Here is a 13714-nt window from a genome sequence, read left to right on the forward strand (position 1 = left end):
AAATTTGACCTTTAGAAAAAAAGTCCATATTTTTTTTTTTGTCTCTTTGAAATGAGAAACTTCAGTAAATCCTGCAGCCCAGTAAAAGGAGAGGCCCATGATTAAATACTTGTGGGGGAGCTTGTTGAGAAAGGACATGTAAATAGAAAAATGTAAGCTGATTAAAATTCAATTCACAGAACACCAGAAAGCTATAGTTTTTAAGTTATAAATTGAAAAAAAACCATGTAATAACTGCATTCAGTGGCTCAGGCTTCTGTTATGGCTTTGGGGAAAACCTGTAAGTGTGGTCAGAGGGTCAGAGAAGTGCCATCCTTAATAGGATGTTACAATTCCTTAAAAATCACTGAAGTGCTGTTTTACTTCTTTATTTTCCTTGCTGGATACCTGCTGTAAGGGATGTGTAGTCTTCAAAGCTTTGAATTTTATTATTGTCTTACTTTGAAGATGTAATATCTCAGCAGCTTTCCTGTGTTTCTTCCTGGTAATATCTTTTTGAAAGTTATTCAGGGTACATCCTATGAATTGAATGGCATCCTTTACTTTTAAGTGCTCTGGCAACTCTTGGTATTCATTGATATTTCATGGACTGAGTGCCCTTTCTTCATGGATAGCAGTTTTTATTGCTTTTTTTGTTTTAATTGCTTGTGCTTGCTTAAATTTAAGTTTGGATGTGATACCAGGACCTTTTTTTATGACTTAGCAACCAAGTTGAAAACAGCCAAAGCAGTTTTGAAACGGGCTAGTTTTGTTGCTGCATGGAGATAGAACAAACTGCTTTGGGTAATTAATTTGTAGAAAAACATGTATAGAAACTTATTTTCATGTTTTGCCATCTCTTGATGTAAACCAGGGGGAATTGGCCATTTTGAATTCTTGATGATTTGGAAAAGAATGAAACTTTTTTTCCATTCATTCTTTGAAAAAAAAAAAACAAACTCCAGAGACATCAATAAGGAGAAAATGAATAGGACTTTTAAATAGTCTCCTATGCTCAACTAGGTGCCAACAGATGATGTCTCAAATTGCTGAATATCTTCAGAACTCCACCCAATTATAAATTCTGCAGTTGAATTCAGTGTTGAACTTGGCAAACTTTAATATCCTTTACCACAAACGTGGCCCCTCTCATGTTGCACCCTTGCACATGCTTTATTAAGCAGGTACAGGATCTTCTCTATTTAAGTCATTGCTTCCTTCTCTGGGTTTCAGAAAATGAAGGTGGCACAGCCTTTTACCCTCAACTGACTTTGCACACATCCTTTAACAGCTTTTCCCACAGCATTTTCCTCTGCTCTGTGGGCTGGAGGAACCACTCACAGCCCATGGTGAGGTGGGCAGGGAAAGCTCAACATGAACAAGGAGCTGAAATGAAGATCCTTGCATTTATAAATACATAAACGTGTGCCCACACAGCTGCTCTCAGGAGGGCTGTTGCTCCTGGGTGTTTTAACAGAGCTTAAATTTCCCCTGAAGTCTTGTTGCTCATGTGTGCCCACATAGCAGTTTCTGCTCTGGTTGCATTTCAAGCTGGATCATGAAGGCCAGGGAAGGGTTTTGTGCTTTGACTCAGGGGTTCTTTCTTGCTGCTGTTCTCTGAAGCATGCAGCAAGACCAGGTATAACCATGCAGCAAACATCTGCCCCGTGCACATGCTCCAAAATAGCCTGCCAAAATAAAAAGGTTACTGGCAGGAGCCCTCTTTTCCTAGGAGAGTTTCACAGGATCCTGTAGCATCTCTACCCCTTATGAAATTTTAAGTTTTCTGTGCAGAATGGACCTGCTGAAAAGCAAATAATCTCCTGACATACTCTTTGGCCAGGCAGCTGAGGCAAATTTCCCCTGAAAGGCTCTGTGTGGACTCCTGTCCCTCCAGCACCATGGGAGGAGGCTCTGAGTCTCCTGTGCAGCTCAGGCTGAGCTCACCAGCCCATTTCTTTGTGTCTTCTTCAGTCTAAGGACCCTCTGTTTCCAAAGTGGGAGGTGGAGCTGTGTCTACTTGGTCAGTATTGAAGGACAGCAGGATTGAAACAAAGATTGCATATTTTGGTACTCTTAGACAGGGTTATTATTAGATCTTGAGTGGTCCAGGAAAAACACATCTAACTGTGGATTTTGGAGATTTGAGCCTAGGAAGGAGGAATTAGGTTGGAGACCAGAGGGTGGATGTTACACATATCTGTTGTGCCAGTCCAAGAAATGAAATTATTTTTAAACTAGTGCTTGGTTTTCACCTGAATGACTTGTTCTGCCCTTTCCTCTGCTCTGAAATCTAAAGGCAGAAGCCTGCTGAGAGGTGATTGTCCATGTTAGGTACAAAACTATAGGTGGTTCTTTTTCCTCTTCTACATTCACTTTTTTGGTTTGTGTTGGTTGGTTGATTTGTTTGGGTTTGGTTTGGGTTTTTTGGTGTTTTCTTTGTTTGTTTGAGTTTTTTTTTTTTCTGAAGGAAGTATCCAGCTTGCCAAAATACCAGGTTTCTGCAATTTACTGAAGGAGTGTGAGGGAGATACCTTCCTGAGAAGGATGTAGCTCCTCTTTCACTAGGTTTTAATCTCTGAATGAAGGCCATAAACCTTCCTCTCGCTCTCTGTGTGTATTTGGAAAGCACTTTGATGCCTGCTTTATCACTGTGTAAAACTGCAGATAACAAGAGCCAGGCTTCCAGCCTGCCACCTTGCAGCTGGCAGCAAACCACATCTACAGTCCTGTCTGCTCATCCAAGGGTATTGCTGTGGACTCTCAGTAGCAAATGCTTGAGATCAGCTTGGTGCTGTTAAGGAATGAGCAGCAGTGTGTGCTGTGTCATAGCTAACAGGGTTTTTAGCTGCTCTGACTGTTCTTCTGGAGCCCCCTTGTAGCACAAGAGCTGGGAATGAAATGCTGTGAATTGTGATCCTTGAGGGGGGCACAATTCCACCAGGCTGGTGAGGTGGCAGCCCTGGAAAGGAGGGAGTGGGGGCTTAGAGCCCAGACATAGATCCTGTTTCTGATGTTGCAGCAGATGCTGTTACCTGAGCCAGGAGGGGTCGTTTGCTCCATCTCAGCTTTCACAGGTGTATTTACATGACTTGGGGGAGCAGTGGGAAGACTCATTCACCAATTCTGAACTCGTAAAACACAGAACCATGAAGTAAAACATTTCTAAGGAGTGTTGTTTCTTTTAAATCCACCTTTCATTAAAACCATTTGATATTGCTTAGGAGACTGGGGTTTTGACATAGTACAAAATGTAATGGGCACAAAATGAAGTAGCAGAATGTAAAATAAATTGTTTCAACAACATTTTTCAGGTCACGTTGTAATTCCATGCACTCAACAGAGCTGCTTGTATCGATGGCAGATTTATTGTACTGCAGCAGACTGGTTTGGGATTATCAACAGCTCTGGCAGGATGGCAGATGAGTGGTGAGAACACAAGTGTGGGGCACCTCAGAAGCTGACCTCTGGTGTGGTCTGTGGGTGACTGGGTCTGTGTGGATGGGACTGGTTGATGGCTGGCAGTGCTGAAGCAGGAGAGCTGTTTCCCATCTGCAGATGGGATTTTGTGAGCAGGTGTAACCATCAATCCAAGCTTTTTATCCTCGCTGGCCTCTTTCCTTGACCCCTCTTGTTGGAAAAAGCTTCCTGTAGCACCGTGAAGTGAGGAAGATGATCCCTTTGTTTTCATGGGGTTGTTGCTGTCACTCTGCTCGTTGGTGCCCTCTCTGTGGTAGTGAGTCTGGGCTGGCGGTAACTAATCTCAAGTGTATTAATTAACAGGTAGTCCATCCCTGGACTGTTACTGTAAAGGATCAAGTAAAGCAAGACAGCTGAGCATTCAGGTCTGAAAGATCACACGGAATATTTTGACTATAGTTGATTTTTATTACCTGTGGCCTTATTTCCCATTTTCATATGAGATTGGTGCATATTCTCTGATGTAACTTCATGAGCTGAAACTCTAAATTCATGTTCTTTTGGGGGTAAGCTCTTTCACAGGGAGTGGGTGCTTGAAGGGCTCACCACCAAGGAAAGCATCCCACTCTGGTTCAAAGACCCATGGGTGAGAATTCCCTCACTGATAGGAGGTGCTGGGTGAATTTCTGGGGAACTTCCTAACCAAAGCTCATTGGAAAACAACATCTGCCCCCAGGGCAGTTAATTTCCTTGCGTGGAGAGGAGTGGGTGGTGGAAAAAGATGATGGTGATGGATTTACTGGGTGGTTATTTGTTAAAACTAGGGCTCTTAAAGCACGGTTCATGACAAGGCACACTTAGGATTAATTTTTTAATGCATTCTCACTCTAGTGTGTTTGAACAGTCCATGTGTGCACACTGGAAGCAAACAGCTTCCATCTAATGCACGCCAGCGCTTTAGGCAGGAGCAGAAGCGGTAAGTCACCAGCAACCAGCGAGCCCTTCAGAGAACCTCTGAGCCTGCTGACAGGCACAGTTGCTCTGCATGTAATCTGAAGAAGGGTATTGTGTCCACGCTGGCTTGGCTTTGGCTGAAAGATGGAGTTTTGTGCTCTCGTTTTGCACTGAAGAGGGGCTGCCAGATAAATAGGTCACTGTCTGCAGGACTCTTTAGCACCAAATCGATGAGAAGCAACATGACCTTAAGCCTGATCTCCTTGCTCTACAGAGATATTGCTGAATTGTGGCTTCTTCTGAAGAAAAGCACAGGTGTGTCTGGTCTTTCAGATTCTCGTGGTTGCTGGATTGCAGGGCAGGCAGGAACTCTGTGGACTGACATTATTATCCTTCTGAGGAAAATGGGATGGGTTTTAGTGCGGGGGCAGAAGTTGTGCTCGTTTTGTCTACGTCCCTCTATCAATACAATTTATTGTTCCAGGGAGGCGTGTCCTGCCCTTGTGTAAATTTGCAGGGTAGCCTTGTGTTTGCAGGTGTATTTCTCAGTCCATCAGACGTGCCCACTAAATGCATTCCCACATTTTTAACAGGGAAGGTGCTTTGTTCAGGATTCACTCGTGCAGTGATTATGGCGATCAGGACTGCTGCTAAAGCTTACAAGGAGAATTTGCTGTTGCAGAGAGCTGTCCTGCTGTTGCCGAATTACAGGGGGGTTTAATTTTCAATTCATCGTGGTTTTATAAAAATATCAGACACGTAATTTCTTCTGATCCCTGTTTGAGGCAGGGAAAAAGCATAGCTTCTTTTGCAGGATGCCATTTGGCACTCCCTGCTTAGAGAGTTAATCTCAAATGCATTATTCCTTCAATTCCTTCAGTCAGAGCTTTCTATAGGAATGTTGTTTCTGTTAAGATATAAGGAAATAGTAGAGATATTATTTGCTGTTAATAGTGCAGCTACAGTCCATTGCAAAACTGAAAGCATGTTTTGTGGAATAGGGACAAGCAAAAATTGCTTCCTTATTCTGGTGCTTGAATTCACATTTCCAGTTCTCTTTTCTGCTTTTGGTACGTGTGACCACTGCAGAGGAGGAGCAGAGAGAGAGCACCGAGTCCATGGACTGGTGTTATGGGATGTGAAGTGTCAAATTTAAATCAAACAGGTATGTAAGGGGTGGATCTTCTTACTAATCTTTAATTAGTATTACTGATTAAATGATCAGCGTGTGAGTCTGAGTGCTGTGCTTTCCAGTAGTGCTCCATGCTGCTTTAGGGGTAGTACCAAAAAAAAGTGTGTTGCTTAGGAGGAATGAATGAAAGGTTTAAGAAAGGTGAGGCTAGTGAGGTGGAAAAGATGGGGGGATTATCCAGTCTGAGTAACCTGTGGTCTTTGTGTGTCCTCCTCGGTGCTGAGAGGGGTGGATTTGGCAAAGGGATGATGAGAGAGTGAATGTCTAAGTGGCAGAACCAGGGAATGTTTTGTGTCAAATCATGGTGCTGCATCTGTAGCCACACCAGGACTATTTGTGTAAATTGCTGAGTTTAAAATAGGAGGTTTTAATTTGTATTTGATTAATGAGAAATAAGTGAGCAGGGCTGCTTTTGTTAGTGGCTACCAAGGCTTTATTTTCATCAGCATTTCTTGTGGGCATGGTCAGTGCCTGAGGCTGTGTCTGGAAATGAGGCTATGGGGGTGGCAAAGAGGATGGACAAGCTGAAAAGAGAGGATGGGTTTGGGGTATGGGCACAGGACTGAAGTCTCTGTTCTGCTTAAAGACTGTGCAGGTCGTTGTGAGCAGTGCTGGTTCTGGTTCTCAGCGTCCAAATGGGGATGAAAGCACCTCTGGTCTTGTAGGGATGTTGGAAGAGGAGCTTTGACCCACTGTGGGTGTTGCAGTAGCTGGGTGTGGAGCCAGCACTGCCTCTCCATGGCTGTGAATCCCCAGGATTTAGGAGGCTCTCTGCAAGGCACAGAATCTCACGGAGGATCCCTCATGGAGGTTCTCCTAGTTTTCTTTGTAGGTGGGGGAAATGTACAAAGAGGATGACTGATGTCCCAGCAGCAGACTTCTGTGGGTGCTTGTAATTTAGGGGAGCAGTCCTGAAGTCTGGCTGTGTCAGCCTTATTTGCAGTGAAGGTGGAACCCTTCAGCTGCTGGCGTCAGGCGCAGCACTTGGGAGTTGCATGTTGGGGAACAAATGGTGCAGTGGGTGAATCATCATGGTAGCATGCCCAAGCTTTATTGGGAAGGAGGAGAGCAAGGCAAGACTGTGCCATGCTTGTTTGATCTCAGACAGGTATGACGTGATCTTCTCAGAGCTGTAGCCCTGCAGTGGGAAGGGATCTGCTGCTACATGGTAGTTCTGCCTCCTGCAGAGCTGTGAGCTGTTGACCTGGGACCATTTGTGGAGGGTTGTCGACACCTGCTAGGAAACAGATTTTTGGCTGGATTTTTTTTAGAAAGCAGAGCTACTTCATCATGACTCTGGGATATTTCCTCTTTCCCCTGGAAAAGCCAGTGCCTTCATTTTCTTTCTTGTTTGAATTTGTTTTCTGGAAAATCGATATACCATGTAATATATGATTGTAGGTAGATTGTATTAGCCTGAGATTCAGCAGATGTGTCAACATAACTAAATTTTATGCTGTTCTGTATTCATTTTTGAAGTCAATACACTGAATTTAATACACAGTTTGGTTTGTACATGTTCATTAGTTGTAAGGCTGTGATATCTATGTTGGAAATTTACCTTCTCGTGTCAGGGTTTTGAGGTGGGCTTGGGGACTTCTCACCAGGGAATTCCTTTGGGATTACAGGGAAAGGCTGGAAGGGACCCCTGGATGCCACCTGCTCCTGCCTCTTGCTCCAAGCAAGATTCAAGTTAAAGCACTTTTCTCAGAAACTCAGATATGAGTTTTATGTGTCTCTGAGGGTGGAGGTCACTCAGACTGGATGGGCAGCCTGTTCCTCTTCTCACCCTCAATTTTTCACTTGCATTCAGATGGAATTTCCCATGTTGCAGTTGCACACCCTTATGCTCTGCAAAATTCCAGTAAAGGCATTAACTCCTTTCTTGTCAGTGCCCTTTAAAAACTAGAAGAAACACTCCAAACTTTTACAGAGCACTTCAGCATTCTCATTGTAACCTGCTACTTACTGGGACCTGGGTTTTAGAAGTAAATCCCCATCTCAGAACCACTGATGTGAGTTGTTTCACATCTAATTCAGAGTAAGTGATGTATCCATTCACCTCTCAGTTTGAATGTGATTTTTTTTGTTGGTTTTAAGTTCAAAGCAAAGATTTTATGTTTCACTTGAGGTGGTTTATGGACCATGGCTTCCCTCAACAAGGGCAAGTAGTAACTTTTAAATCTGCATCTACATTGCACTCAACACACACAAAATGGGGATTTTTTTTTGGTGGTTGTTCCAGAAAGTTTAGGTCATTTCCCTGTATGCTCAAAAGGGCAGCTTTTTAAGAGAAAGCTGTCAATCTTTGGACTTGAAGTCTAGCAAAACAACCTCTCAAAACAGAAGTAATGTCCAGTTAGAATGTTGCACTTATGGAAACAGAATCTACTAGGCTGGGGTTTTTTTGTGTGTGGTTTTTTTTGGGTTTGTTTTTTCTTTTTCAGATGAAGCACTGAGATAAATCCAGTAAATTATATCTTCATTGATTTGTTTTGCACAGTCAGTTCCCATCAAAAATAACTCCTTGCTTACAGACCCAGAGCTTTATTTAGCAGAACTTGATTAGTCTTATACAGCCATGTGCCAAATTCTTAGCTTGGGTAATGAAAGGATGCTTGATTTGAGACCTGAAAGAAGTGAAAATGGGGGGGTCTATAAAGCAAAGGAGGGGAGGCTGCTGCTAGACCTTTAGCATGCTATGTGTAAAACACTGGACATGAGCAACAGACCTGCCTGTGTTGCATTAAAGGACTCTCCAGCTGCCCATGAGAGGTGCTGAGCTGTGCAGTGATTCACAGCCCCTTTGGAAGCATTAGCTGATGGAGCACAGCTCTGTGGAGAGGTGTGCTTGTGTCACAGTACCATAAATACATTGTTCATTAGAAGTGATTCCAACCATCCTTTATAGCACTGAAATAAAGACTTTTTAGCAGGGCCTGCAGTGGCAGGACAAGCAGCACTGGTTTTCAAGTGGAAGAGGATAAGTTTAGATTGGACACAAGGGAGAAAATGTTTAATGGTGAGGGTGGTGAGACCTTAAAAGAGGTTTCCCTCAGAGGTGGTAGGTGCTCCATCACTGCAAGTGTTCAAGGCCAGTGTGGACAGAGCTTTGGGCAACCTGGTTTAGTGAAGGACATCCCTGCCCATGATGTTGGGTTGGAACTAGATGACCTTCAAAGGCTCCTTCCAACCCAAAGCATAGTCAAAGCTTTGGGGCATGCTTGGAGATGTTTATCTTTCTGCAGAGGGCTGTTTGGAAGCACAGGGTTTCAGTGGAGGGGAGAGTCTTTGGTTGCTTGAGAAGATGTCCAGTTTAGCATATCTGTGGAAGATGTGTGATTGCATCCTTAGTTTATCAGTCACACTGAAGGTGAGTCCTATGATCTGCGTGGAGTTCTTTTATTCAGAGGTGATCTGTTTTCTGTGTTGGTAAGATTTCCCCTTCTTTGCAAGGCTTTAGTGCTTAGAAAGCAAAATTCCCATAATAATTTACTCAGAGCATTAAATCTTACTCAATGCCATTGGCAGAACCTGACATTTCTATTACTCTGTGGAGGCTGAAGGACAGGGACACGTCTGGGTCAACCACCCTCTTAGCACTTGAGTGCTTGCTAGGGGAATATTCTCTGCTGCTCAGGCTATATCTAATATTTCTCTGTTAAAAAATAAACCTTTGCTTTTTGCAAAATCTTCTTGTGGGTGAGTAAGTACATCTCATACCTCAGATCCATGTTTATGCATTCAGCATGATCTGCAGTGTTGAGGAGTGAATGGTGCTGCAGTTTTGGCAGTTTTTTGTTAATCCTGTTTTGGAGGCATGGTTCCTAGCAGTCTGAAACTACCCTGCAGGAACAGAAAATGGTTTGTCAGCAGGCAAATAAAACTACTTTGGCTTCCTTCATGACACCCTGGACAGAGGGTGAGAGGAATGATATTGTTGCAATAGTGACACTCTGTACACATCAGCTGAATTTTTGCATTTGGGTGGTAAGGGTACTGCCCATTTTCTCTAAGTCCTCTTTGCAGCTCACAAAAAGTTGTATACTATAATAGGGCTGTGTGGCATGATTCAAAGTTCCTCTTCCTTCTTCGTTTAGGGAGTAATTATCATTATCTGAAATGCTCATGACTTGGGGTAGCATGAAGGACATCTCTTCCTCACCAGAACACATCAGGTGCACCTAAAGACTGGAGCAAAAGCATGGTGAAACATTGGATGCTGTAGCTGGTGGCATGTCCAGATGTTTTGCAATATCTCCCCCTCCCCTTTGTTGGCTTTTGGGGTTTTTTTTGGTCTTGGTTTAGGCTTTCTTGTAGTATAAAGAAATATTAGATGTCATATTGATCCCAAGATTGCCTTCCTAATTATGACCTAGTTTTCTCCTACTAAAGATCAGCTAGTATTTGTTACTTGGCTAAGGCATATCCAAATTTAGTGCTGATCCCTGAGAAGCTATGGGACTAGAGAGTGTGTGTGTCAAGAAGGTGTGACTGATGAAGCAGAAGGGGAAGATGTGGTTTTTAGCACCCATAGTATCCTGTAAGTACATCTAGTACACAGGGAAGTGGGAGGATTATATTTCCTCTGACCTTTGTGCTTTGAGGTGATATTGCTTAGGCAAAATAAGACTGAGAATTTTATTGCCTTTTGCAGGAGTGGAGGTGGAAGAGGGAAGAGAACAGCTATAAATACATCCTGTCACATACATAATAAATGAAGAAATGCAAAAATTTTAGAGAAGAGTTTGAAACAAAACTCTTGGTTGGCTCTCAAAGTATGTGTTTGAGCAGCTATTTTATAATTTGAGTCCAGAAAGTGGAGATTGTTACACCTCTTGTTGTCTTGTGCCAGCCTAGCAGCACAGTTTGCTGTACACCTCAAAAGTTTTTCTTTAAAAGAAGGATAACTGATTAATCTCCCTGTATGAAACCAAACTGGCATCCTCATAATTTTGTAGCTAGTCCTGTGCCAAAGCTCCAAGCTTGTGAACTCAAAAGAAAAAAACAGATGGGCTTTTTTTTTTTCTTTAAATGTGATTGCAGGAGGCTGGAGTTCCTTGGGTAAAGCAGGTGGTTCAGGAGGCATGGTGTGGCAATAGGATGTGCAGTCCTAGAAAATAAACTGGTGTTAGTAATGCCACAGAAGAGGAACTTAGTGATTCACTGAGAAGAAAAAGTGTCTCCACTTGAGCATCTCTTTTATGCATCAGGCCTCTTGAAAGGCAAGCTGTCTTCTTCTGACTAGGAGGTGAAAGGCAAGATGTAGCTTGGCTGTAAGCTGTTAAGCTTTCAAAAGTAAAATTCTTACATCCCTGTGTTCTTTAAAATGTATTATGGACCCTCAGTGCCAGACAGAGCTGTTTGGAGCACTAGATGGCTTTGTTTCTGTTTGTGCTAGCAGGTGCAGTGCTGGTGGAGAGGAAGAATTTGAGCATCAGGCCTCTTGAAAGGCAAACTTTTTCTGACTAGGAGATGAAAGGCAAGATGTAGCTTGGCTGTAAGCTGTTAAAGTTTCACAAGTAAAATTCTTACATCCCTGTGTCCTTTAAAATGTATTATGGACCCTCAGTGCCAGACAGAGCTGTTTGGAGCACTAGATGGCTTTGTTTCTGTTTGTGCTAGCAGGTGCAGTGCTGGTGGAGAGGAAGAATTCATATTTCCTATTTGCTTGGGGTATTTTAACTCACCAGAAATGACCAAGCTGCAAGAGCACTGTTTTACCCTGTCCTTCCTAACTATGCTTTAGTTGCCTTTTGCTTGAAAATTCCAGAGGTTTAATCACTTACTTTTCCTGGACCCTTGCTTTGATTGCAGTGGAGTCAAATAAAGTAGACATCAACTCTTCCAGAAGATCTCAAAGTGGTGAGGTTTCAATACTTTTTGCAAAACATTTGCATGAACTCCTGTCACCAGCCTGGTGTGGCTAAAATTGCCCATGGACTCTTCAGTGATGATCTTTAAAATTCAGTTTTAAAGCTGGAGAGCAAACTTGGTGTCTTGACTAGCTCATTAGTTTCATGTGGCTCAGCACAGAAGAGGACTATCTTCACCAGCTCTGCTGCTCTGGCCCTTCCTCCTTTGAGAGCTACACAAAGAGCTGAGTGTGAGTGGTGGTGGTCGAGGGGCGAAGATGAAGAGGGAAGAATGAGAAAATTAAAGGTTTGCCTTGGGGCTGGGTGAGAGGAAGGGACTGCTCTGAAAGCAATTATCTTGCATTTATAATTACCAGATGGGTGGGTGCTTTCATGGAGAGATTTTTGAACTGAATAAAATGAGTTCAACTCTTTGAGTGGGTAGGACGTTGGGGAGGAGATGCAAAAGAAAACTGATTGAGAAAAAGACATGATTTCTTAAATTTAAGGCATGAATGTCATAGAGAAGCATTTTCAGGAAAATCTTGCTGATTCAGCAAAAAAAAAAGAGGAGGTAAAATGATTTGTAGCTTGCTTTATGGTGTGCTACTGGAATCTGTGCTGAAAGGCATAACTGTGTCCAGATGTGCACAAACAGGTTGGCTTTCAAGTTGGCCTTAATTAATGGCCCTAGAATTTCACGCCGAGCTGCTCCAAGAGTGCTGTAATTCCAGCTGGCTCGGTGGGAATTGGATTAAACCCATTACAAGAGGCTCAGGAGTTGTGTCTGGAGACTTCCTTCTGCATAAAGTAGGTATGGTCTGCTCAGAATCCCCTCCAGCGTTGTCTGCTGTGAAAATGAGTTGACTTCTGCATGTCAGGCACACTCAGAACGATGACAAGTTTCTGTTGGATTGGAAAAGAAAGAGGAGCCTTTTACCAATAAGTGAAAATCTTGACTTGAGTGAGAGTTGAATTGATTGTTTTCTCAGATCTGAGTTTCCCCAGGGCTTACTGGCACCAGGTAGTTCAAGCAGAAGTTCTCTTCATGCCCTTGTGCTGAAGTCTTCATTTGAAATGTGTGCAGGTGGCTTTGGTGGGATGGGCTCAGGCCCCTCCAAGCCACCTCCCTCCAGCACTGAGGCAGGACTATCAAAGCAAGGTTTAAAACTGACTTACAAGATGATCTACCTGGCAGGCTGTAGTCAGTCTTTGTAGAGAAAGAGGCTTTCCTTTTTAATGAGAACCACTTAGTTAACTGATTCCTGTATGTCAGTAACAGGACACTTCTGTCCTCTTTTACACTCATCATTTAAATATTAGGCAATATGGGTTTTTTTTAAAGAACCTCCAGTTGTTGGCTTAGAAAAAAATTCTTTGTACATTCCCAGATATTACATTTTTTTTCCATTTAAAAAAAAAATTAAGAAAGCAGTAATAACTTTACAGAACCTTATTTTACTGGTTTTTAGCACCTACAACACCAGATGCAGTATAAATCCCAGGGGCTTTTCAGCAACCTACACTGGCAAACTCTTCAAATGAGCTCTTCAAGAAAGACTGGATATTCTAGCATGTTTTTATACAAGTATCTTCTTTTCAGCTATGGTTTGATTTCAAAATACTATGGAAAGGAGTTAAGGTAGAACAGGGAGAATCATGGGCTGTGTAAATCTTAATCCATGTAAGTGTTTGAGCCTATAAAAATTCCTTAGAAAAGAGTGAACAGATTTTTTTCACTAATTCTGTGTTTTAGTGTGCACTAAATTAGCTTCAGTAAGATGGAGGTTGTCCCTAAAGAGTGTAGCAGGATCTTGATGGGCAAACTTCAGCTTTCAACAGAAAGTGAGATCAGATTAAATCCCAAACAAATGGTGATAAACTCTCTTTTCTAGAGGGTTACTAAATATAAAGGAAACTCTGTGGGACAATGAGTTTTCACAATTGTGCTTCCTCTGGAAGGAGGCAGGGTATTGGAGGGGGATTTCTGGCTAAATCTGGGAGTGCTGGTACTGGGTTCAGGTTTATCTTGTCCACTGGCTGGATGGGAACTGTTCAGCAGTTCCCAGAGTTGCATTTTCTTGTTTTTTGTCCTGTAATTTTGTATCTCACATTCAAATTATTGAAAAGCAGCTCTGATCTTTATGCATATCCTTCTTCTTGAAGAGTGTCAGGAAACCAGCTCAGCAAGAGTGAGAGGAGAAGGGGGCTGTGCCTTGGTGGAGGAGGAAGGAGCAAGAGAGGGCTTCTGGAGCTTTTCCATCAGGGAAGAGGCACAGTTGTGCTGCTCCTCCAGTTGAAATTTCAGTGAGAC

The sequence above is a fragment of the Merops nubicus genome, unplaced genomic scaffold, assembly GCF_000691845.1.
Source record: "Merops nubicus isolate BGI_N331 unplaced genomic scaffold, ASM69184v1 scaffold1014, whole genome shotgun sequence".
In the NCBI taxonomy this organism is placed as follows: domain Eukaryota; kingdom Metazoa; phylum Chordata; class Aves; order Coraciiformes; family Meropidae; genus Merops; species Merops nubicus.